We start from the raw sequence: 23,583 nt of genomic DNA, 5'->3' as shown, positions 1-23,583 counted from the left end.
AAACAGAGAGATCAATGGCAAATCCCCCTTTTCAGAATACTGCTAGTTGACTAAGTCAGAAGGCTCTCTGCCATCGCCATCTGTGGTGAAACTTTTCAGTGGCTGTTTCCACCCTGCCTGGGCCGCCCGCCCCGAGTCTCTCCCTCACCTCACCCTCCTCCCCCTTTCTTTCTCATCTTGCCCCCTCCTCCCCCAGTCTCTCCCTCACCCCTTTCCTCCCCTCTTCCCATTTCTCTCCCAGTCTGCTTGACCGGGTCCTGTGTTCCTCAGTTCCTGTCTGGGCTTTTACAGCCAGTGTACAAAGCTGCTTGATGCCAGGTGGCCTAAAACAATGGCCATGTAGACAGCAGAGGGAGAGGGGAAGCTTGGGTTTCCTGCTGTTGTTGTTGTCCCCATCACCGTATCAGTCAGTGTGAGTGCCTTTTAATAAGTACGTGTCTGTGTGTGTGTGTGTTTGCATGTGTGTGTGCGTGTGTGTGCATGTGTTTGTATTCTGGTGGGTGCCATGGCAACAGGGCAGATTGTGTCAGAGTGGCGGAGGGAGGGTGTTGTGAGGCAGCCTCACTGTGGTCACTGGAGATAACAGAGAAGTAATATAGATCCAGGGTCTAATTGCCTGTTAGACTGGTCCAAGATCTGAGGTAACAGAGAAGTAATACAGATCCAGGGTCTAATTACCTGTTAGACTGGTCCAGGATCTGAGGTAACTGAGGTGCATTCCGGGGGGCTATAGGCCCGCCTGGTCATTAGACTGATTCATGAGTCTGTGTTTAGTGGATTTAGTATACCAGCCCTATGCATGGATAAAACATGGGAAACATGGAGCTCTAACTCTTTATTGGCATGGGAAACGTATGTTTACATTGTCCAAGCAAGTGAAATAGATTGTACACAAAAGTGAAATAAAGAGTAAAAAATGAACATTAAACAGTACACTCACAAAAGTTCCAAAATAATAAAGACATTTCAAATGTCATTATGTCTACATACAGTATATTTCTCTCTCTCTATCGTACATTCTTTTTGTATTTCTTTCTCTTTTCCCTCCTATCTATTCTCCTCTTCCAGCCCTCGGCTGAAAAACAGTTGACATTAAGTTTCGAGGGGAATTTATTAACACACAAAAAAATCCGTTAGTCACAAAGAGCCAAGCTGATTGATGCCAGACACACTGTGCCCTGTGCCCTACACTGAATTCTGTGTTTATGTTTCCCCCAGAAAAAAATCTAATAAAAATAGCCAGTTTCCTCCAGAACAGTAAGCCTGAGGTGTTTACAGTAGGCCTGCGTCCTAAATGGCACCCTATTCTCTATATAATGCACTACTTATGAACAGAGCCCTATGGGATGTATTTTGGGACGCAACTTAGAGATGTGAAGGGGCCTTCACAAACGGGGTCTGAATTCATCACTGAGATGGACTTTTCTATATTACAGTAGGCCCAGGGTTTGCAGTATGTGAGGGGTTTTCCATTTGTTATTTTCTCAATCAAGGGAGGTCATGACATAATCATAGTAGTGTAAGTCAAGATATAATGTGTGTGTTTGCGTGGGTGGGTGTATGTGTGTGGGTTATCAACCTCATTATCTCCTCTTCTGACTAATACCATAATATGGCGTTCCTACTCTACTCTAGCTGGCTTACAGTATGTGGTGACAGGACCAGCTCACTCTGCATGTGTATCCGCACACGTTTCTGAGGTGAAAATGAATAGATGAATAATTGAAATGTGAGGGGGCGGATAAAAAATGTTTTCCCTCAGACTTGTACGTCGCCTCAGTCTTCTGTAGACAGGCTGTGTGGCTGTGTGAATGCAGAGTGAACAACCAAGAACTGGTTGTGGTAAAGAGGTTTTCGTCCTATTTGTCAGAGATGATTTATTTTCTCCGCTAATAGACATGTTTTAACTGTCACACAAAAGCCTTGATTGGATTCTCGGTAGCAAAATAGAAAATGTTAATGCAATGTAAAGTCTTAATAGATTTAACAAAATCAATGTGCTTGTACACGTTCAAGCCCAAAGCTATAAAAACGATGTTTAATGTTCGACCCACTCTTATCCAAACATTATCTTTTACCTTTTGGATTGCATTTCAATGTTAACATATTCACCCAAGTGGTGTCTGTGTGTGAGCAATAGACTGTAGAAAAGTTTGGAACTTGCTTGTGTCTCTTTCCTTGTGTCCTGGTGTCACATTGTCCTAAATTGCACCCTAACCCCTATATAGTGCACTACTTTTGACCAGAGCCCTATGGTACCATTTGAGACGTAGCATGCTGATGAAAGGCTGGACTCCATCATGTTCTCTTCCCTTTAGTCCTAATCCCTTACCTCAGTAATAACATTAGAGACTCCATCTATCGTATGGTCTATGTTTACACTTTATCATAACTAATAAGGTCTGGCTACAGCAGAGAATACACACACACACACACACACACACACACACACACACACACACACACACACACACACACACACATATACCACCCTCCCTACCCACCTTCGTGTCTGCGTCCCAAATGGCACCCTATTCTCTATTTCATGCACTACTTTAGACCTGGGCCCTGAGGGCTCTGCTCAAAAGTCGTGTGATATATAGGGAATAGAGTGCCATTTGGGATGCACTCAGTGTCTCCAGATTGATGGAGTGATAAAGGCCTGTTTTAAGAGTGCATCGAGAAACATGTGTTTCAAATAAGAGGCTTCAAGGCGAAGCCCTGTAGCCAGTGTTACATTACAAGAAGGAGAAGATTAAAACACAAGGAAAAGCATGTTTCAAATTTTTTTTATCATCCCTTATCACTTTCCAGCTGGAACTCCAACGGACTTAAACTCTTCAATGTGAAACCATCCCTCTCTTCTAATCACGGGAAGAAATGATACACGTTTATATACAGTATGTGAGCCGTGCCCAGTCGCTCACACTGAAAAACTCTCAAAGCCGGAATGGAAATACACATCTCTTTTTCCCTCGCTCCTCCTTCCCTCCTTTCCCCCTTAAGCTCCTGTTTATTTCTTATACATTCAAAGCTAGATGGGTAAAAGTTAATAGGATTATACACCACTTGCTCTTTTTTTGGTAGACTCAAGGATATTCACTATAATTACTGTTTCTACTCCTAAAGCTGAGCTACAGCAAATGTAATGTTAAAACCTTATGCATTTATTCACTCATTACCTCATGCATATTTGCATTGGAGAAACATTTTCTTATTTTAAACTCATAATAAGAGCTTGCTTAATGTATTTGCCTGTAGCGTAGTTGGTGCAAATACAGATGTAGGACCTTAATTTTGAGCCAGTTTGCTACAGCATGAAAATAATCCCGCTGTAACAGGAAATTTGAATCGTTATGTGGATTACAATTAGTGAACATTTTTTGTAGAGGTTTAAACATTTTTCGTTAGGGAAATTTAGAAGTGGAAATGACAAACTTTAGAATAGTTTTTAAACTTCAAAAACACTACAAGTAAAAAAGTCCTGCAACATCGTGATGATCAAATTTATATACGGCATAGAATTAAAAATGTATTGTTGGATATTATTTATCCTGATCAGACATCAATAGAAAGTTTAATTTCAGTTTAATCCACCAGAAAAGACAGAATGAATATTAGAACAAATATTATGGTTCAACTTAAATATACTAATCGATTTTTAAAAAAATGTAAAAATATGGGGGAAGACATTAAAAACTGTATAATCTTTGTAAATTATATCATAAATAGGACTGGTGGAGTTACGTCACACATGCAGTTAACAAAAATATATGTAAATGTCTGCTCTATCCAAAATTACAACCAACTGATTGCAGAATTAAGAATGGAGGAAGCAAGTGGAAAAGGGAGAAACTTCTCTGTTGGCCCCGCATTAAAGAGCAAAATTGGCAAAAAAAAAATTGTGATAAATAACAAAGTATACCAGTTTAATTTAAGGACCAAAAAATTGACAGCTGCACCATACAAATTGCAAAATAGTTTGGAGGAGATTTTTGATGTACCGATTCCATGGCACATGGTTTAACTGATACCATGATAATTCTTGCAACCAATAGAATGTTATATATATATATATATATATATATATATATATATATATATATATATGCGGGATAATATGTAGCTTGTTTTTAGGTTGCAGGTTCAGGAATGCCTGAAAAAATGCAACATTTAGTTGGAGCCAGCTCTGCAAATTGCACTGCTGGGTGATTTGATAAGTCAAAGTCAATCGATCAATAATATAATGATACTCTTAGCAAAGTTTTTTATCTTTCATTTACAATCAGTAGAAACTATGAGAACTTTCAGAACTTTTGTGAAACATCACAGCACAGTGGAAAATATATGTCTGCTGGAAATCTAAGCTAGATGGTCCTCATAGATAGATGGGAGGGGTTGGGGGTATCTGGAGGCTGGTCCCGTGTGGCTCAGTTGGTAGAGCACGGTGCTTGCAATGTAAGGGTTGTGGGTCTGATTCCCAACGGGGACCAGTATGAATGTACTCACTACAAGTCTCTCTGTAGTGAGTACATACTGACAGGGTAGCCTAGTGGTTAGAGCGTTGGACTAGTAACCGGAAGGTTTCAAATTCAAACCCTCGAGCTGACACGGTACAAATCTGTCGTTCTGCTCCTGAACAGGCAGTTAACCCACTGTTCCTAGGCCGCCATTGAAAATAAGAATGTGTTCTTAACTGACTTGCCTAGTTAAATAAAGGTTTAAAAAAATATTTAAAAAATAAAATAAGAGCATCTTCTACATGACTCAAATGTAACAACAAACAAAAGATAACTAATGTAAAATATACTGTCTGTGAAATGTATGTAGTAAGTGGAAGCATAAGTTTTGTTGTCCATAAGTTTACTCCAATTAGGGGAGGTGTGGTAGAATTAGGGGAAAATAATCAATTCAATGTGTTTTTATTTAAAAAAAAATATATATATATAAAGATATGCCATCTGTAGACCTACATCAGGATTGGGCCAGACATGACAGATGTTATGCTAGTCATGCATCCATACAGTACATGATATCTCCCGGGCCATTTATTAGACCCATTGTGGCTATGGTGAGTATTCCAGTGGGCAGCTGTGTTGCGTCGTTGCTAGGAGTCTATGTATGAAACAGCTGTGTGGCGTGTCACCCTCAGTAGTTGTCTAGAATGGTGTAGACTTGCACTGCAGCTGGGTGGTGGTCAAATAGACTCCACGATTCCATATTTTCTCCATGGTTCCATATGTACCTCCTGCTTTTTGTCTTTGTTCATGTTATGAATGATCCACTAATATATCCCAAGGGAAATTGAACCAGTATCTCTATGTGACAACGATCATATTTGTGTCCTAAACACCCTTACTTCCTCTCGTCTAGCGAGACTTATTCTGGGGGTTGTCCAAATCCAGGCCCTCTTTTTTGGCCCTAGTTGGATCCTGTCGCAGACATGCTTAACCCCACTTCAGGCCTTGGCTGACATGCCTCTCCCCTGAACACAGGGAGGTGCCTGTCTGCTTTGAGTTCCCTCATAATGAAACACTTGTTCTTAAATTGATCTGCAAATTGTTCAGCTTTTAATAAAACAGGCAATACGTTGCATGTGTTTGCAGAGAAAGGAAGGAGTCTCTGGCAAAGGCAAGTGTGTTTTTTTGGTGTATGTTAAACTGACAGCCACAGAAATTAGATGTATAATTGCGACTTTCCAGTACAATCACAATGTGCTCTGGCAAAGTTAAAGGTCCAATACAGCCTTTTTTTATATCTCAGTATCAAATCATTTTTGGGTAACAAACAAGTACCTTACTGTGATTGTTTTTAATTTAAATGGATTAGAATAAACAAAAATAGCTTCTTAGCAAAGAACAATTTCTCAGGTAAGAATTTAGCAAGGACTGTCTGGGAGTGGTCTGAGTAGGGAGGGGAAAGCTGAAAATGTGCTGTTATTGGCAGAGAGATTTGGAACTCTCTTTCTTATTGGTCTATTAAGTAATTTACCTCATGGTGATGTCACCATGGAAGGCCAAAACTCCATCCCACCAAAACAGGCTGAAATTTCAAACAGCTCTTGCACTAAAAGGGCATTTTCATCCTAGTATTATTCCAACCTAATAGTGTGGAAATATACACTGAGTGTACAAAACATTAATATTGAGTTGGTTTCGAAAGCGTTCTACAGGGATGCTGGCCCATGTTGACTCCAATTCTTCCAAAGTTGTGCCATACACACTGGAAACTGTATGGGGACTAGGGTTGCACATTTTGGGGAATATTCAGAGGTGGAAACTTTCCATGGGAATTAACGGGAATATATGGAAATTAACAGGAATATTTGGGAATTAACGAAAATATATGCAAATTAATATTAATACCATTTAAATGTAGATGTTTTTTTGCATTGGATATATTTACCATATCATATGGAGACAGAAACATAAAAATGTTACCTTCTCAAGTAGACATTATTGCAAATTATTAAATCCTTCCAATAGAAATAAAACAAACTATTTAGTTACGAATTTAACTTTAATTAAATGAGTTGACTCTTCACATGGGATGATTTCACTGAAAATCAAAAGAAAGGGAATATTGAATGATCCCCAATGATCCACTGCATCTCCCAAATGATAGTCTATAAACTAAAGCTTTGGTTGTCTTCCTCTCAGACTTCCATGTCTTCTCCCTGGACCTCCTCAAATGTCCACCTCTTGAACATCAGACTCTGAGTCCTCATCTTCACTCTCACTTTCCAACCTTGTTGAGGATGACTCGCTGTCAGGCTCAAAAGCCTCAAATTTGCCTGGATAGCCACCAATTTGTCAACCCGTGTATTGGTCAGCCTGTTGTGTTCTTTGTTGTGTGTGTTCCCAAACAAGAACCAGTTGCGCTCTGAGGCGGCTGATGTTAGTGGGATTTGGAGGTAACAGAGGAAAAAGCGTCAGATCCACAATGTCCCCTCCACCATGTGGCTGATGAGATATGTTGGCACAACTGCCATATTGCATCTCCATCCCAAAGCCCTTGCTTGGAAGTGTACTTCGCCAGACTGCCAAGAACCTTGCCCTCATCCAGGCCAAGGTGGCGAGACACGGTAGTGATGACACCATAGGCCTTGTTGATCTCTGTACCAGACAGGATGCTCTTGCCAGCATACTTGGGGTCCAACATGTACGCTGCGGCGTGTATGGGCTTCAGGCAGAAGTCTTCACGCTTTTTGATGTGTTTCAGAACTACAGTTTCCTCTGCTTGGAGCAACAGTGAAGCGGATAGGGTGGTACGGATTTATTCTCTTACATCTGCAAGCCGAGTCTGACCATCAGACAGGATGGCATTGTCTCCCTCAATCCGTGCAATGGCTACTGCTATAGGTTTCATGAGTTTCAGGCTGCTTAACGCTCTCCCAAAATAAATCATCCAGGATGAACCTCTTGATGGGGCTGTCCATATCGGCAGACTGTGATATGGACATTTCTTGGAGAGACTCCTTCCCCTCCAGGAGGCTGTCACACATGATGACAACACCACCCCAACGGGTGTTTCTGGGCAGCTTCAATGTGGTGCTCTTATTCTTCTCACTTTGCTTGGTGAGGTAGATTTCTGCTATAACTTGATGACCCTTCACATACCTAACCATTTCATTTGCTCGCTTGTAGATTTTATCCATTGTTTTCAGTGCCATGATGTCCTTGAGGAGCAGATTCAATGCATGAGCTGCACAGCCAATTGGTGTGATGTGAGGGTAAGACTCCTCCACTTTAGACCAAGTAGCCTTCATGTTCGCAGCATTGTCTGTCGCAGCATTGTCTGTGCAAATACCATCTGTGGTCCAAGGTCATTTATGACTGCCTTCAGCTCATCTGCAATTTAGAGACTGGTGTGTCTGTTGTCCCTTGTGTCTGTGCTCTTGTAGAATACTGGTTGAGGGGTAGAAATCTCTTCCCATACACATTTATTCCAGAAAGACCATGAGTTGTTGCTGTCGATAAGGTGTCTGATTCATCATTTTCACCTCGAATAGAAGTAAAGAGACTTTTGTCAGAGGTTGCTTGTTATGAGCACTGAGAGAACTTTATGCACTTGGCCAGCTGATTCTGCATCTTTGTTGCATTATTCACATATGATTTGGCACTGTATTTGCAAATGTACACAGCTTTCCTTCTACATTAGCTGCAGTGAAATGTCTCCACACATCAGATAGTGCTCGTGGCTTTTTCCTGTAAAGATTAGGGGATAAAATAGGGGGAAAAAACAAATGCAATTCCATGTACAGATAAATAGTTAAGCAGTTAGATTAAACAACTCCTTTGTAAGATACATGTTTTAAAATGAGTAATGTATGGAAACAGGTGAATTAACACTCGTCAGTTAACAGGCTCAAGCAAGCTAAAACCCACATGGTAGCAAAAACTAACTAGCAGATATTGTTAACAAGTGAGAAATTATTTAAACACACTTTGCTGTAGGCTACTATTTACTAGATAGCAAAATATCATGTTTGTGATATAAAATATATTCACCCCACCCAGAATTATAATCTAAATTTACCAGAAAGCATGTAGTCCTTGGCTCAGACAGTGTAGTAGTGTGAGCTCAATAGCATCTCATTAGTGTGCAAGATCTTGAGAATCATCTGCACATGTGATGGATGAATGCACTGTAAATGCAGAGGTTTGCAATTCTGTTGAATTGGGGATAGTTTAACCAAAATATGCCAATAGACCTAGAATTGCCTTATGTGTTTCCCACAAAAAAAAGGTTCACTCTTATAAGCTAACTTGTTTGATGAATTTAAGCAAAATTACTTAACTTTCCATGAAAATTTCCTGAAAATTTCCGACACTTAATGGGGACAGCCGAATAACCATTTTAGGTTCTGAAAGCACTTTTTTTTCTAAACGTGTAGCATTTGTCAATTACATCTTTGAAGACCTTTGTCTGTCTTGATTCAAGGCCCTCAGCTTTTAGAGATCATGCCCAGTCCATCATTGCCTGTACGCTGAGTCAAATGGCTGGTTGACAAGCGGGGAGATCAAGGTCAAGCGAGAATGTTGTGTAGGGAAGAGAGACGGCGGGCCGCCACGTCTCCACTCGCCAGCGAGCCAAGGTGGACTTGTGGGAAATAAGGCCTGTTTATTTATTTATGTCCCAGGAATTAAATGGGATTTTTGGTCTGTTTGTTCTGCAAACACAACTGCATCAGGAATCTGCCAGAGAGGCAGCTCAACTAGAATGGACTGAAATCTGCGGGTCTATCAGCTTGTTCTGAATTGGATGATAAATAAGAGAAAGAAAAAAATAATCTATGCAGTTGGGGCTAATACGATATGATTTGATTGGGAGTTGGAGCTGAGAGCTCTGTGTGCTGTTGTGTGACAAAAGGAATGCTTTCGAAGAGGATACACAAACCATCCTTAAAACGTCATTACAGTGTGGACATCATTTCGGCAGGGTTTTGTTATAAAAGCTCATTATCATGGAACAGCACAGCACAGAACAGCATAGAACAGAATAGCACAGAACAGGACAGGACAGAACAGAAATGAATAGCACAGCACCTAACAGCACAGAACGGAACAGCACAGAACAGCACAACACAGAACCGCACAGAACAGCACAACACAGAACCGCACAGAACAGAACAATACAGAACATCACAGAACAGCATAGAACAGCACAGAACAGAAAGGAGAACGACTTAAATATTTTCTTTCCCTGTGAGCCAAAAAGGAGCGATGTCCTCGAACCAGATCTGTTTCTCCGTTCCTAGGAGATGATCATCTCCAATTAAGGTTTCTGTTTTGTCCTTTTTTCCCAAAACGAAGTAAAATTCTGATGCGGCATTTTTGACATGCTTTGTCAAACATTGTCAACTAAAGTATGGCCTATGCACCTGCCAATGATTGCTTGTTTATTTTTCATAGTAATGTGAAACCTTTTGTCCTTTTGTCCGATAATTTAAGTCAACCCCTTAAATGATGCTCAATTGGTTTTGACACTTATGTAACACTGTGGGATTTAAATATTACAATGATATTACAGTAGTTTCACCTGTGTTGGCTTGATTAACTCCAACAGTTTAAGCAAGGATTTGCCACATTGGTGCTGAAAAAATATACTTATTCTTTGAGGTAGCTAACAATACATTCAATTTGGCTGCCAATGGTGAAAAAAGCCAGAAGGAAAATACATGACAATTGAGTAAACCTTAATTGAAGTAAATAGTCTCATACTCTCATTTCATTGATATAAAAAAACATGTCAGATGACCTCTCCAAAGTTCCAGCCAGTTGAGTGTCACTTCGGAATGGGAGTGACTGCTTACCAAATGGCACCCTATTCCCTATTAGCGCTTTTGGGCCCTGGTCAAAAGTAGTGCACTAAATAGGGAATCAGGTGCCATTTGGGATGCAGACATGTGTGTTGTGTTGAGAGCTGAGCACACCCTCAACATGTTGTTTTACAGCCGTGCGACAACCAGGCTTCCTGTCTGTCTATCTGTCGGAGTGTGAGACCTCGCCTGACGTCTGCAACCCAGCCCAACACAGATTCCTTCACGCTAAATCACTTACATTTCTATTATACATTTATTGGACTGTTCCTCCATCCCTCCGTTTCTTCCCCAAAGTAATAGTCACTAGAGTCACTTAATTTCCCCCCCTTTTGATAAATATATATTTTGTGTTTTGTTTAGTGTAGAGTTTTTTTTTATTTTCATGTTGGATTAAAAAAAGGAACAATAAAAAAACATATTCTTGGCAAAGTGATAACATCTGCTGGGAGGCGCTGTGTGCAAGGAGTAAAGATTGCTTCCTCCTGTCTGGGCCAGCAAGACCCTGATGCTGTACAGATGTGCAGCTGGGGCCCTGACTGTAAAAGTTATAAGTATTGTCATAACATTGTTCGACTTCTCCAGTATTTCCTGTCTTCTGCTTAGCACTTTATTACTGATTCTGGCTATTGTCCAGCTCAGGAACGCTTGTTCGTTCAGAGGAAGGGAGGAGGACAAGAAGACAGGGGGAGTTAAAAACTCCCTGTTTTTCTTAAGTTGGCCAGTGACAGGATTAGCTTTCAGGTTTTTCTCACTTTCTGATAACATTATTTGAAAACAATGTTTCAGATGTTTAAGAGAAAGAGGAGGTAAAGAGAGACAGAATGAGATGGAGGATAATGAGAAGAAGAGGGAGGAGGGGGATGATGGAGGGGTGGAGATAGAAAGGGAGGGGGGTTGAAAATATGAAAAAAACTCAGTAATCAGGTGAAGGGAGATAGGGGCCTCTGTTCTTTCTTCTCTTTCATTCTCTCTGTCTCTCTTCCTCTCTCTTTCACTTTCCCTCCCTTTTTCTCTTTCTTCCTCCTCTTCCTTCTCCCTCCCCCATTCCCTCTGTGTGGAGTGTATGCCTGCTGAATGTAAAGCAGGGGAGAGAGAGCAGGCGTGGGCAAGCAGCTGATTTCAAAGTGGGCTTGTGTTCATTTCCTGTGGAAGATGCAGTCCTCCCTAGACAAGGGAGAGAAAGAGAGAGAAGGGGGCCCTTTTCTTTCCTCTGCTTCGTTCAGCCCTGGCAGGAGAAAGCGATACACAGAATAACAGGCTTTTAAAGAGCCCCCGCATTCAATGGCCAACAGCCAACACTGTCCATTCACTATCAGCACCAGCAGCCACGGTGGAGAAAGGCATAACGCCAGGGTAGTGGGTTCGATTCCCGGGACCACCCATACGTAGAATGTATGCACACATGACTGTAAGTCGCTTTGGATAAAAGCGTCTGCTAAATGGCATATATTATTATTATTATTATTATTAAAGGAGACTGGAATACCATGCACCTTTTACGACAGCGTCATTGAAGCTTGTGGCTGACTGTGTCCTAAAATGCGCACCACACGGTAGGCAGATTGGAGGGAGATACAGTGAGGAAGTGGGTGGGCTGGTGTATTCCATTCTGACAGACGGACGGACGGACGGACAGACAGACAGACAGACAGGCAGGCAGGCAGGCAGGCAGGCAGGCAGGCAGGCAGGCAGGCAGGCAGGCAGGCAGGCAGACAGACAGACAGACAGACAGACAGACAGACAGACAGGCAGACAGGCAGGCAGGCAGGCAGGCAGGCAGGCAGGCAGTCAGATAGAAAGACAGTCAGTATCTAAACAAATGGTTCAGCTCCTTTGATTGATAAGCGTGACCATCACTGAGTTGTATGCTGAGATATATGCTTATTTTTGACGTTATGGATAACTGGCTTACAGTGCATTTTTCTCTGGTTGTCTACCACAATTTTACTATAACATCCCGAAAGTTGAATCTCACTTATCTAGCCCTATATATCTAGCCCTACGTAACGCCTACATCTAACCCTACTTAAGGACCATATCTAGCCCTACATAAGGACTATATCTAGCCCTAAACAAGGCCTCTATCTAGCCCTGCATAAGGCCTCTATCTAGCCCTACATAAGACCTCTATCTACCCCTACGTAAGGCCTGCATCTAGCCCTACGTAAGGCCTCTATCTAGCCCTACATAAGGCCTCTATCTAGCCCTACGTAAGTCCTCTATCTAGCCCTACATAAGACCTCTATCTAGCCCTACGTACGGCCTCTATCTAGCCCTGCATAAGGCCTCTATCTAGCCCTACATAAGACCTCTATCTACCCCTACGTACGGTCTGCATCTAGCCCTATGTAAGGCCTCTATCTAGCCCTGCATAAGGCCTCTATCTAGCCCTACATAAGACCTCTATCTACCCCTACGTAAGGCCTGCATCTAGCCCTATGTAAGGCCTCTATCTAGCCCTGCATAAGGCCTCTAACTAGCCCTACATAAGTCCTACATCTAGTCCTGCATAAGGCCTACATCTAGCCCTGCATAAGGCCTACATCTAGCCCTACATAAGGCCTCTATCTACCCCTTCATAAGACCTCTATCTACCCCTACATAATACCTCTATCTACCCCTAAATATGACCTCTATTTACCCCTACATAAGGCCTCTAACTAGCCCTACATAGGGCCTACATCTGCCCTTACCTAAGACCTATATTTATTCCTACATAAGGCCTATATTTATTCCTACATGCCTCTCCTTGTGTATAACCTTTAGTCATCACTCACTTCCCCTGCTGTTTCGCTGTAAACTCACTAAATTACGTTAGATCTGAACCCTTTGCCCCCCACCGTGACACACATTTAAGACTTCCGGCCGTGGCCTGATTTCACTTGTCCACGGCGACTAGAGTTTCCGTTTTGGTAAGCAGCGTACCGTCTCCATGGCTGCGGCGCAGGGCGATGATAGGATGATCACTGATTAAAGAGGGCTGAGAGGGGCCACGTACTCCTCTCTCCCCTGTACACCCCCACTATCCCCAGCTCACACTCAATTTGTTTGTTTTGTTGAGTCAGGAGGAAACACGCTCTGTTTAGGAAAAAACAAATCTCCATAAATGAGTCATGATGGGCTTTACAGAATTAAAGGGGCAAAGTAAACAAAGGAAAGGGGTTTAGGGTTTTCACTCTCAGATGCTAGGATGAATACAAGGGGAGTAGAGCTATCTGCTTTAAAGAGGTTGGACAGGTCAGTGTTCTGTTGTGGGTTTATATTGAAAGGTTGGCATGGTAACAAATTATTTTGTATTTGTGCAACATCTATATAATCGCCTCCTGCGTGTATAGGTGTATAGCTGGGTGTATGCATACCAGCAGGACCAATCATTACCTTTGTGTGTTTGTGTGCGAGTGCGTGTGTGTGTGTGTGTGAGAGAGAGAGCACATGTTACAGTCGCTGCCGTTGAGCTGTTTCCCCACTACAGTGGGGAGTGAATGAAGATGACATTAATATTGGATGGGCTTATTCTGTCTGATACTGGTAAGCTCTCTCTCCCTGTGACGCAATGCTTTCTAAATAGGATGGATTCTGCTGCTGCGGACTCCCAGGTCTGATTTGCTGAGTTTATATATTTTTTTCTCTCTTGTGTTCTTTTCTCAACCTCGAGTCGGCACAGTGTTTTTTTTCACCTGCATGAATATATTGCCGAGGATAAAACGATAGACAACTGGAGATGCTGGACGGCAGCCAAAACCTCACCCTTACTTCCCCTCGGATACTACAATGCACTCTCGCTCTCTTTTTTCCTTTCTATCGTTCTCTCTCTCACTCTCTCTTTCTCTCAACCCTCTGCAATAATATTGTAGTACCTCAACGGTACCGATCCTTTTGAAGACCGTCGTGGTGCTTCTGTGAGAGATTTGCTGCAGCAGACTTTTAAAAAAGGCGTGTGTTAGTGGGATGTTTTACAAATACATCGGCCTTCGGGCTGTTTTGTGGCGTCGCGCTGCAAATGTGGAGAGGGTCACCGCTGAAAAGGAGTAGAACATCTGTTTCTCTCCTCTTGCACATCTACCGCTTATATGCCAAACTGATTCCTGCCTCACTGCATGGCCCTTGGAGAAGAGAGCTCCTTCTGCCAGAGAGGGAGCCCATCACACAGTATAAACTGGCTGGATTATTTGTTATATTAATACTTTTCCTTGCCACCGTAGCTAATCCTGTTCGTTTCTGCCTAATATGACTGCAGTGAAGCTGTGTGTGTGTGTGTGTGTGTGTGTGTGTGTGTGTGTGTGTGTGTGTGTGTGTGTGTGTGTGTGTGTGTGTGTGTGTGTGTGTGTGTGTGTGTGTGTGTGTGTGTGTGTGTGTGTGTGTGTGTGTGTGTGTGTGTGCGTGCGTGCGTGCGTGCAAACACAGATACAGACACACACGCACGCACGCACGCACGCACGTGCGTGTGTGTCTGTATCTGTGTTTGTGTTTGTGCCTATGTCTGTATCTGTGCCTGTGTGTGTGCCTATGTCTGTATCTGTGTCTGTGTGTGCATGTGTGTATGTGCATGAAGTCAGTAAGAGGGAGGAAACCATGCTGGGAGGCTGTGGGTGAGGGTTTATTGTAGCTCACATGCTGGTCAATGGAAGAGTGACTGACTCTCCTCTCCCTGCACATGAGCTGATGGAAGCATTTCCAGAAGCAGAAAGAGTCCTACCCTTCAGTTTCTAGATGGTTTACAGCTGAGTGCACTGTCCTATTTTTCCAGTGGTTATATAGCCAGAAAAATTAGTCATCGTCCAAAGATAATTCTAGTAGGAAAATAAATAAATGTGATCGTGTTAGGGTGAATTTGTCTGGAAACAGAAAGCTCCTTTGTGACTACACAAAAATAAAAAAGGTAAAGTATTGTGGAGATTCCATCCATACACAGCAGGGTAGCCTAGTGGTTAGAGCATTGGACTAGTAACCGAAAGGTTGCAAGTTCAAATCCCCGAGCTGACAATGTACAAAATCTGTCGTTCTGCCCCTGAAGAGGCAGTTTACCCACTGTTCCTAGGCCGTCATTGAAAATAAGAATTTGTTCTTAACTGACTTGCCTAGTAAAATAAAATAAAATCACAGTAGAATTGCAGCATATTTACTGTATTTCTATTAGAATCTGTCTGTCACGTAGACCTACAAACACAAACATACATACACACACACGCACAGTAGCTAAAAGCTCTTCATGTCAGGAATCAGGATACACTCTCTACATACAGCTCTTTAACCTTCCATCCAGTTGTTTTATTTTCACGTCAAATCAGCGCAGAGAGGACAGGCCGCACATAAGAGCTTGCAAGGGCAAAGAACAATGTCTGAAACAAGAAATATACAACGTAAACAAAGAAACATGGTTCAAACGTGTAAAAAAATATATAATTTGAAAGCATCAAATTGTCCACCAACAATTGGCACGTCTTTGTCAAGTTTTCACTCTCAATTTTTCAAGCTGCTCTCTCTCAAGTCTTGGCATCTTTGAGTTTCAAATTCTATCTTTCCTGGGTTGAGTTTCAGCTTGGTGGGACGCGGGCTTAGAGGTGCAAACACGTATGTGTTTGAAAGAGTATTTTCCAGTAAGCAACAATTTGTTTACCTTCATGAGACAACTTTGTTCCAATAATTCTGTAATTCAGTGATATTTAATCCCATAGTAATTTGTTTTGGATCCATAACTAAATAAACATTGGCATTTTGAAAGAGTATTTTTATCATTATTTTATTAACGAAAGCATAAAGATGCTGATGAAGAAATACAGTACTGTAGAGTATACGCTTTAACATTTGGATAATAAAGCATGTGAAGCATTTTGAAGATATAAACCACCTGCATTTTTTTATTAGGCTATAGCAGAACAGCATAACGTCCAGACGGCCCTTGCTGTGCCTGGTGAGCAGTTGGTCAAGTTCAGTTGTCAGAAGAGGAATGGAAATGTCAGGGTGAATCGATGAACCGATGACCTGATGAACCCGCCAGGTATGTTGACTTTGCCTGTAGGATGTGGAGTTCCAGAGCTCACAGGTGTGCCTGGCATGGATTGTGACTCCATCTCGTTCCTCGCCCTCTTCAACCCGTAATTTTCCGCCAATGCCACCTGGATCTGGACCAATGCATCAGCTGTCTCCCATATATCTGCCATCAGATCATGTTTATCTTTCTGCTGCTCTACCTTCAATGACTCGATCTCAGTCTTCAAAGTTTGAATCTGATCCGTGTGCTCCTTCATCAGATGAGCAGAATGAACCCCCTCCGAGCCCCCATCGATTACAGTGGCCTATGATGGAAACAGTAGATCCATTAAGAATTAAAAGGGACTTCAACACACAAATGCTGCGTACACATTTTAAGAATCTAGCAAAACGAACCGCTTACTTGGCAAACGTGTTTTTTTCGGTGCGGCCTGTTGTCCAGCCCTTTGTGCACTGATCTGCATGGATGGTTGTCAGCATTGTGGTATGCTCTGCAAAAACACATTGTCGTCTTTAGTACACAATCATTTTATTTTGTATATTTTGTATTTAACCTTTATTTAATTAGCGATTTTATTACACAGTATGCCTACACATTGATAGGCTATATACATATATACAAAGTACCTTTAGTTTTTGTGATCCTCTGGCTCATTTTAAAGTCATCTCGTGGTTATGGTCCTTACCCTGGAAAGAGTAGCACATAGAAAGAAGCTGGCTTGAGGAAAACTATGTCCATTTCGTCTGTTCTCTTTGGTCTCAATGTCTTTTTCTTTTTTTAACAGCTCGTTTTTGAACGGTAACTGAAGGGTGGAGTTTGGGTCGGGGTGAGGAGTACTGGAAAGGTGTGACTTTCACACCTCCAGTAGCCAGGCTATAAAAAGTATATTGTCCTGCTAATCGGGCTACCAGTGCTTTAAAACCTGTTTTCAAAATGCCACCAGCTGTTCATCACTACTGTAAATAAAACACAGCAAGTTGTTTACATGTTTTTTTACATACTGTATTGTAACCACAATGTCACAAATAATTTGTATCTACCTTTCCAATTACTTTTAGAGTTTGGGATTTACAAATATGTGCTTTTCATGTCATTTTTTGTTGAATCCAATTTGGATTTAAGTATAACTTTTCAGAGATGCCTTTAGTGAGAGGTCTAATGCTTTAATATTTAATAATACCTTCCCTCCAAATTCATATCTAACGGGCATTTTCCGCGCTAGTATTAGTTACATTGTTTTAGTTTGAACGTGCAAACGGGCATGAAGAACAGCGGGAAAGTTTCCCTAGTCAGCGGCATTATTAGTGCAATGCACCTTAAGTGTTGCACTGATGTACCCAATGTGGCGGGTGGGTGTTGCTTTGTTTAAAAAATAACTATATTTTGGAGAGATGATTTAGTTTTTATATCATGTAAAATGAGTGAGAAAAAGTACATTCTTGTACATGGGGTGAGATATTGTTACTAATTTGTAAACAAAGCCAGTTATTTAGAATGATTTATTTCTGTTTTTAAAGGGAGAGAAACCTACAGTGATCTCATGGATCTCCCAGTCAAGACCGACACAGGTATTGAACCAGCATCTATAGCAACACAGCAATGCAGTGTCTTAGACCACTGTGCCACTAAGGCGCTGTACAACGTAACTGGTCAGGAGTAGGCTACAGTACTACAGACCCACAGTAGCACCTTGGGACCCAAAAGCATAATCAGTGCTCTAACTCCCCCTTGCGCTGGTCTGGAGCAATGAAGTAGTGAATCAGGGTACCGTACTAAACCACAAATACCTCTAAATCGCGCAGCTAAATCTCAAATATTTTAGTGGAGCAACCACTGTATATGTGAAAACAGATACAATGTATCATTCAACATAGGTGGGGAAGCTGACGATAGCGATTCTGGATGGCCAGATTGCTAGCAAGAATGACAAGAAACTGCCGTGTGGGGAATCGTAGGTGGCTCGTTTCATCTTGTTTCATCTTGTGATTGATACCATGTCTTGTTTTGAGATGTTTTGACTGATTTCATGTCAATGCTAATATGTTAAAAATTTGCAAGCTAGCTAACCAACAGCTGTAATGATGTATTTGAGAGACAACAAGTGCTCATTGTGTAAATGTATTTATTTTTTCAGTAAAAATTGGAGAAGAAATATAGCTTACATGTTGTCAACAATCTAAGCCAAACCCGTCTGTTTTGCCCCATAGTTGCACACGCCTTGGTTGTGTTGCTAAGCAACCAAACTGTTTAAGATTCCACCTAAAACAATGACATGAGCTCTGTCCCAATTCATCTCAGCTCAACTACTCGCATCCTTTTCAAAACCAATAGGAGGTCTGAGGGGAAGAACCTTGCGTCCTCTCCGAGGAGGTTTTAGAAGGTGGCACAGAAAACAGATGCAAGAAAAAATAAAATGTCTCAGAGCTGTTGCATGTTTGCCTCAATATGGAATGGCAGATGTCACTATGTAGGACTGAGCAAAGGTGTACAATGCATGCCATTCTTTAGTATTAATGTGCCATTAATAACCTTAGATCTATAATTAAGAAACACATTCATGAGCACAGAACTATGTTAAAGGATGTTTAAGCAATCATACATGACTGTTGGGAGTGTGGTGCCATACCTTTGTCTCCCTGGTGCAGCAGAGCTGACAAGCTAAAGATGAAGTTGCAGCAGATGTCTGTGGAGGGGTCTTGACCACGCTCTGGCTGTTCTCCAGTCAGTAATGCTGGAACTTGTCCCAGGCACCGTTAGTGGCCACGTCCCCACGCTCAGAACCAGTGAAGATCTCCAGGTTCTTACAGTGGGGCATCAGCATAATCTATAGAGGACAGAAAAATACAGAGGATGGAATTAGATTTAGTATGGTGTCAAAGGGCTGAGAGAGAGAGAGAGAGAGAGAGAGAGAGAGAGAGAGAGAGAGAGGGGGAGAGAGAGAGAGAGAGAGAGAGAGAGAGAGAGAGAGAGAGAGAGAGAGAGAGAGAGAGAGAGAGAGAGGGATATCACACAACACTGGTCTGGAGAGCACCACATATCTGAGGAGAGAGAGAGAGAGAGTGATGTCACACAACACTGCACTAAATCACACCAGAAAAGTGTGTGCAAACAAAACACAGGCCTGTAGTACAGGGGGTTTACAGACTCAGTAGACTCATATACACAACATCTATATCCTACACTACACACACACTGCATGTAAAAGACCCATTGTTCACTCTATCATGTGCAACAAACATTCAGAGAGAGAGACTAGGTGTTTGTTTACCACGATCCAGGGTGGACGCATCACTGTCATAAACTCCTCCTCCCACAACAGGTACATAGATTTCGGAGTTTGATACCCCTGGTCAGGACTCCACTGAGGAAGGTGGAGGGATACATATGTGCTGAGTTATGGAACACCATGACCCCAAAAGTCTTAGAAGAAAGTTACATTAAGGTCAAAGGTGACTCACAGGTCCAAACTTGGCGTCCTCAGCCTCGCAGGTGTAGTGGTTCAGTGCGATGAAGTAGAAGCCTGACTCCACCTAGTAAAACATATGTTCTCTACACACACACTGACCTGTCTCCTGAGAACAACTTCAGTGAGAGAGAGTGTAAAAATAGGAAATGTCATAAACAAAGTTTAATTGGAGTTGAAAAGTTAGTGATGCATTCAAGGTAACAGTCAATTTTAAGAGCGCTGCGGTTTAAAAGAGGCAACTATGGATAATCATTTAGATAAAATGTGATCAAATACTATGTGGGACTGAGCCGAGTTGTACCGATCCACGCCACTCTTCAGTCAGTATGGCTCAGTATTGAACAGCCTGCTGTCATTTCATGCCTAACCCTCGTCCTGGAGAGCTATCCAATACGTTTTCACTTCATCCCTTACCTAACCTACTTGCACATATTCAGTATAGAACCATCCTCTGTATAGAACCATCTTTCTAACCAAATAGACAGCAGTTGGTCAAAGTCAATAAGCTGTCACCCTTTCAACGTGACACATGTCCTCCATACATCGTCAAAGCTGTATTAGAGGAACTCTCAGTACCACTAAGGATTAGGTTACGGGGGTGATTGATAGAAGTCATGGTTACCTGCAGGAAATCTCCAGAGTGCTGTGCGCGTAGAGGAGAACCGAGGAAGTTGGAACGGAGTGGACTCCTGTCTCTCCTGTCTCTGTCAGCGAGGCAGCTAGTCAAAGTGGGCCTGCATGGAGAGAGGGAGGAGAGAGAGATCAGATGGTTAGAGGTCATTATCGTTTAGTTTTACTGCACAAAATCTGCCAGAGTAAAAGTAATCCAATCTGTATTTCAAATAGACTATCTCTCTCATCCGTCTCTCTCTATTGAGTTTGATCTCTCTTGGCTCCCCCTCGGCAGACCTCACCCCATCTCAATCAAGGGCCTCTTCCCCATTGAGGGCCTTCCCTGTCTGTTCTCACCTCTCCATCTTCCGCCACTCCCTCCTAGTCATGCTGGTCTTTCAAGTCCTCCTTCCATACTAACCCCTGGTTAACTTAGCTAAATAGTTGTCGAGCTACAATGCTCTTGGTTAAACCAAAGATACTGGTAACTTTTATATGTGGTTAAACATTAGCAGCTAGCTAACTCTTCCTAGCTAGCTCCTAGCTGACACTAACCCAGCTTGCCTAATCCATTTCATAACAGAAGACCAAATATCTAGCTACTGTACCTACTTCAGTTTCAAGATTTAAATCATTGTTGATTAGTTGGTTGGGTAGGTTCTCTACTGAAAAATGAACCTTTTTAGCTTTTTATCGTCGACCATCGTCCCTAATTCAGCACCACCATCACCTTGCCTTTTACTGTCAAAATCCAGTTTCCACTAGACAACACACCCACAAAGTCAAAATTGTCCTTATCGTAAAAAATCATGAAAACCAAAATTTGCTTTTTTGTATTATTTTAAGGTTAGGGTTAGGCAGAAGGTTAGTAGTGAGGTTAGGGTTAGGTTTTAAATCAGATTTTAAGAAGATAAATTAATAATTAATAATAATTATAACTTTGTGGCTGCGTTAACTAGTGACGACCAAGTTCAATGGCAAGAATTTTCACCTGTAATTAAATTACAGTAAAAGATTGCAGTTGTCAGAGCAAGATCTTTTGGTGTGAGAGGATAAATCCATATGGGGATGTGTTGTATTTGTGAGAGCGCAGTAACTTCTGAGCCTTGTCATGTGGTATCTCTGCACAACCCCCGCGAAAATCTCTGCTCTCATAATAATATTTTGGGTGTGTTCTGATGATGTTGTTCTGCTCGCTCAAAGTCATACTTGCAACTCAAGTTGAATTTGCACAGCCACGCTGCCTGTGCACTCGCAGGACTCATCCTCTGCTTTCTCGGCTCTGTGTTTGCTTGCTCAATGATGTTTCATCTTGCTCGACAGCGGCATCTCGCGCACAATAGACTTTACAGGCTGATTTGACACCATACTTTATCACACTGCACTCCCCTTCCATAATGAAGTATTGAATGGTGCTTAGAGACGCACAGCTGACCTTTAGCTCCTGGTATTGATTGACTTTGCCATTTTGACAGGCCCTCCTTACAAGGGTGAGCCTGGTCCCACAAGGACCCTGGTGTCATGGAAGGGAGGCGGATGTGTTACTAACAGAATTGACCAGATTTACTTCACACTCTAATTGGCCAACCGGAGATCTGACATGATGTCTCATTGTCGTGATGATATCACTACCCTGAAGTTGATGCTGTTGATGATGAGTCAGTTTAAAGCCCACATGATATATTAAACCAGAAACATGGGGTTAGCATGAACAGGGGCAGTGGTATAACAGGTAGTGTGGTCTGTATCAATCACAGCCATGTCAGGCAGGAGGGTTGGTGTTGGCCACCTATGGTGGTGCTAACAAATGATGGACCTTTCTGGACTATTACACCTAGAATCAATAGGGGACAGAATACAATAGAAAATAAAATGGCGTTTGTTATGGTTTGCCAGGGTTTCCGTATGCCAGCAATAGCCGGGTTTTGGCCATTTTTGTTTTTAGAAAATTTGATTATTAAAATTGGTCCCGGCCAATTGTCAGAGAGAAAAAAATCGCATTGCGAAATAAGATTTTTTTTGCCTATTCAATGATGGAAATATCAGTCGATGGAAATACATTTTACTGGTCATGCTTATCGGTCTATATGTTCATTTGCATAATTCATTGGAATTCAATTGGCGTGTGTGTACAATATATTCGTTATGCATCTGGTTTATTTAAGAACATTTTTAATGTAACCTTTATTTACCAAGGAAAGTCAGTGAAGAACAAATTCTTACTTACAATGATGGCCTACCCCAGCCAAACCCAGACAACGCTGGAGCCTTTAAACAGAAAATGTGTCAGACAGCATGAGAGCTGCTGCTACATTATCTCAAACAGCAAACATAAGCAACAGAAGGCAGGCTTCATCAACGTCACACAGCACTTTGCAATGAGCTGGAGGCAGTATGCATTTTGAACACATATTCCTAATGGTTTGAAACCTGAGCGTTTTACTACATATTATGAGGCATGTCTTGCGTCAAAGTAGCCTGGCCAAATTCAGACCATATCCGTGGAGGCAATTGTTTTATATTATCATTCTTTTATTGTCCATTAGACAAATGGTCTAGTCAAATTAGCAATAGCAATCCATGCTAGTTGTTTCACATAAGATCTCCCTTCTTTCTACATTTCGAATGGATATTTTGTCACATGAAACTGCTAGCATGTGCGGTCAGCTTTTGACAACAGTTTTTTTCCTAGTTGCATTATGGAACGAACATTCGCATGTAGCCTACTGCCTTGTGCGCATTGCTGCTCTTATAATGTGAAGAAATAATACTTTATCAAAAACATTTGCGAAACGTTCTGATCTGTTGATCCGACTCATTGCTTTTTACTGTTTATTTTTTTTAAATGTAATCTAGGCCTACGGGTTGTATGAATTTGTTCCAGGGTCTGTTTGGAATAGGCTATTTCTTTCTCGACAAGCTGACCAATAGAATAGGCAGACTTTTCGACTATGGGGGATAGTAGATTGACATAGACTAGTGATTTTGTTGTTTGTCACTCGTCTTGCTGGCTAAGGAAAAGTTAATGTGGACAGTTATTCTAACAACTTCAAAGTGCACTTCAGAATTCAGGAGGAATTTAGTCAAATGTCCGGTGTCACATTTCCCTAATGGAAAACCTGCGGTGTGCATCGTGTGCACCACAGGAGGTTGGTGGCACGTTAACTGGGGAGGACGGGCTCGTGGTAA

At 41.9% G+C, this 23,583-nt stretch overlaps 1 protein-coding gene and 1 long non-coding RNA gene across 4 annotated transcripts in view; one reads left to right on the top strand and one right to left on the bottom strand.

The window, feature by feature from the left end:
• The window catches only part of trps1 (trichorhinophalangeal syndrome I), a 181,082-nt gene that overhangs the window by 117,177 nt on the left and 40,322 nt on the right, over positions 1 to 23,583 (top strand). The gene's annotated exons all lie outside the window — the stretch shown is intronic.
• LOC118397987 (uncharacterized) lies at positions 16,315 to 19,472 on the bottom strand. Its single transcript, XR_008070760.1, has 3 exons — positions 18,943 to 19,472; positions 16,943 to 17,002; positions 16,315 to 16,806 (listed from the first exon to the last, which is right to left on the bottom strand). It is a non-coding gene; the product is annotated as an uncharacterized LOC118397987 (long non-coding RNA).

Source organism: Oncorhynchus keta, chromosome 19 (genome assembly GCF_023373465.1).
Source record: "Oncorhynchus keta strain PuntledgeMale-10-30-2019 chromosome 19, Oket_V2, whole genome shotgun sequence".
NCBI classification, from domain to species: Eukaryota; Metazoa; Chordata; class Actinopteri; order Salmoniformes; family Salmonidae; genus Oncorhynchus; species Oncorhynchus keta.
The sequence above is the reverse complement of the archived record's forward strand: the minus strand, read 5'-3'. Positions and strand labels throughout refer to the sequence as shown.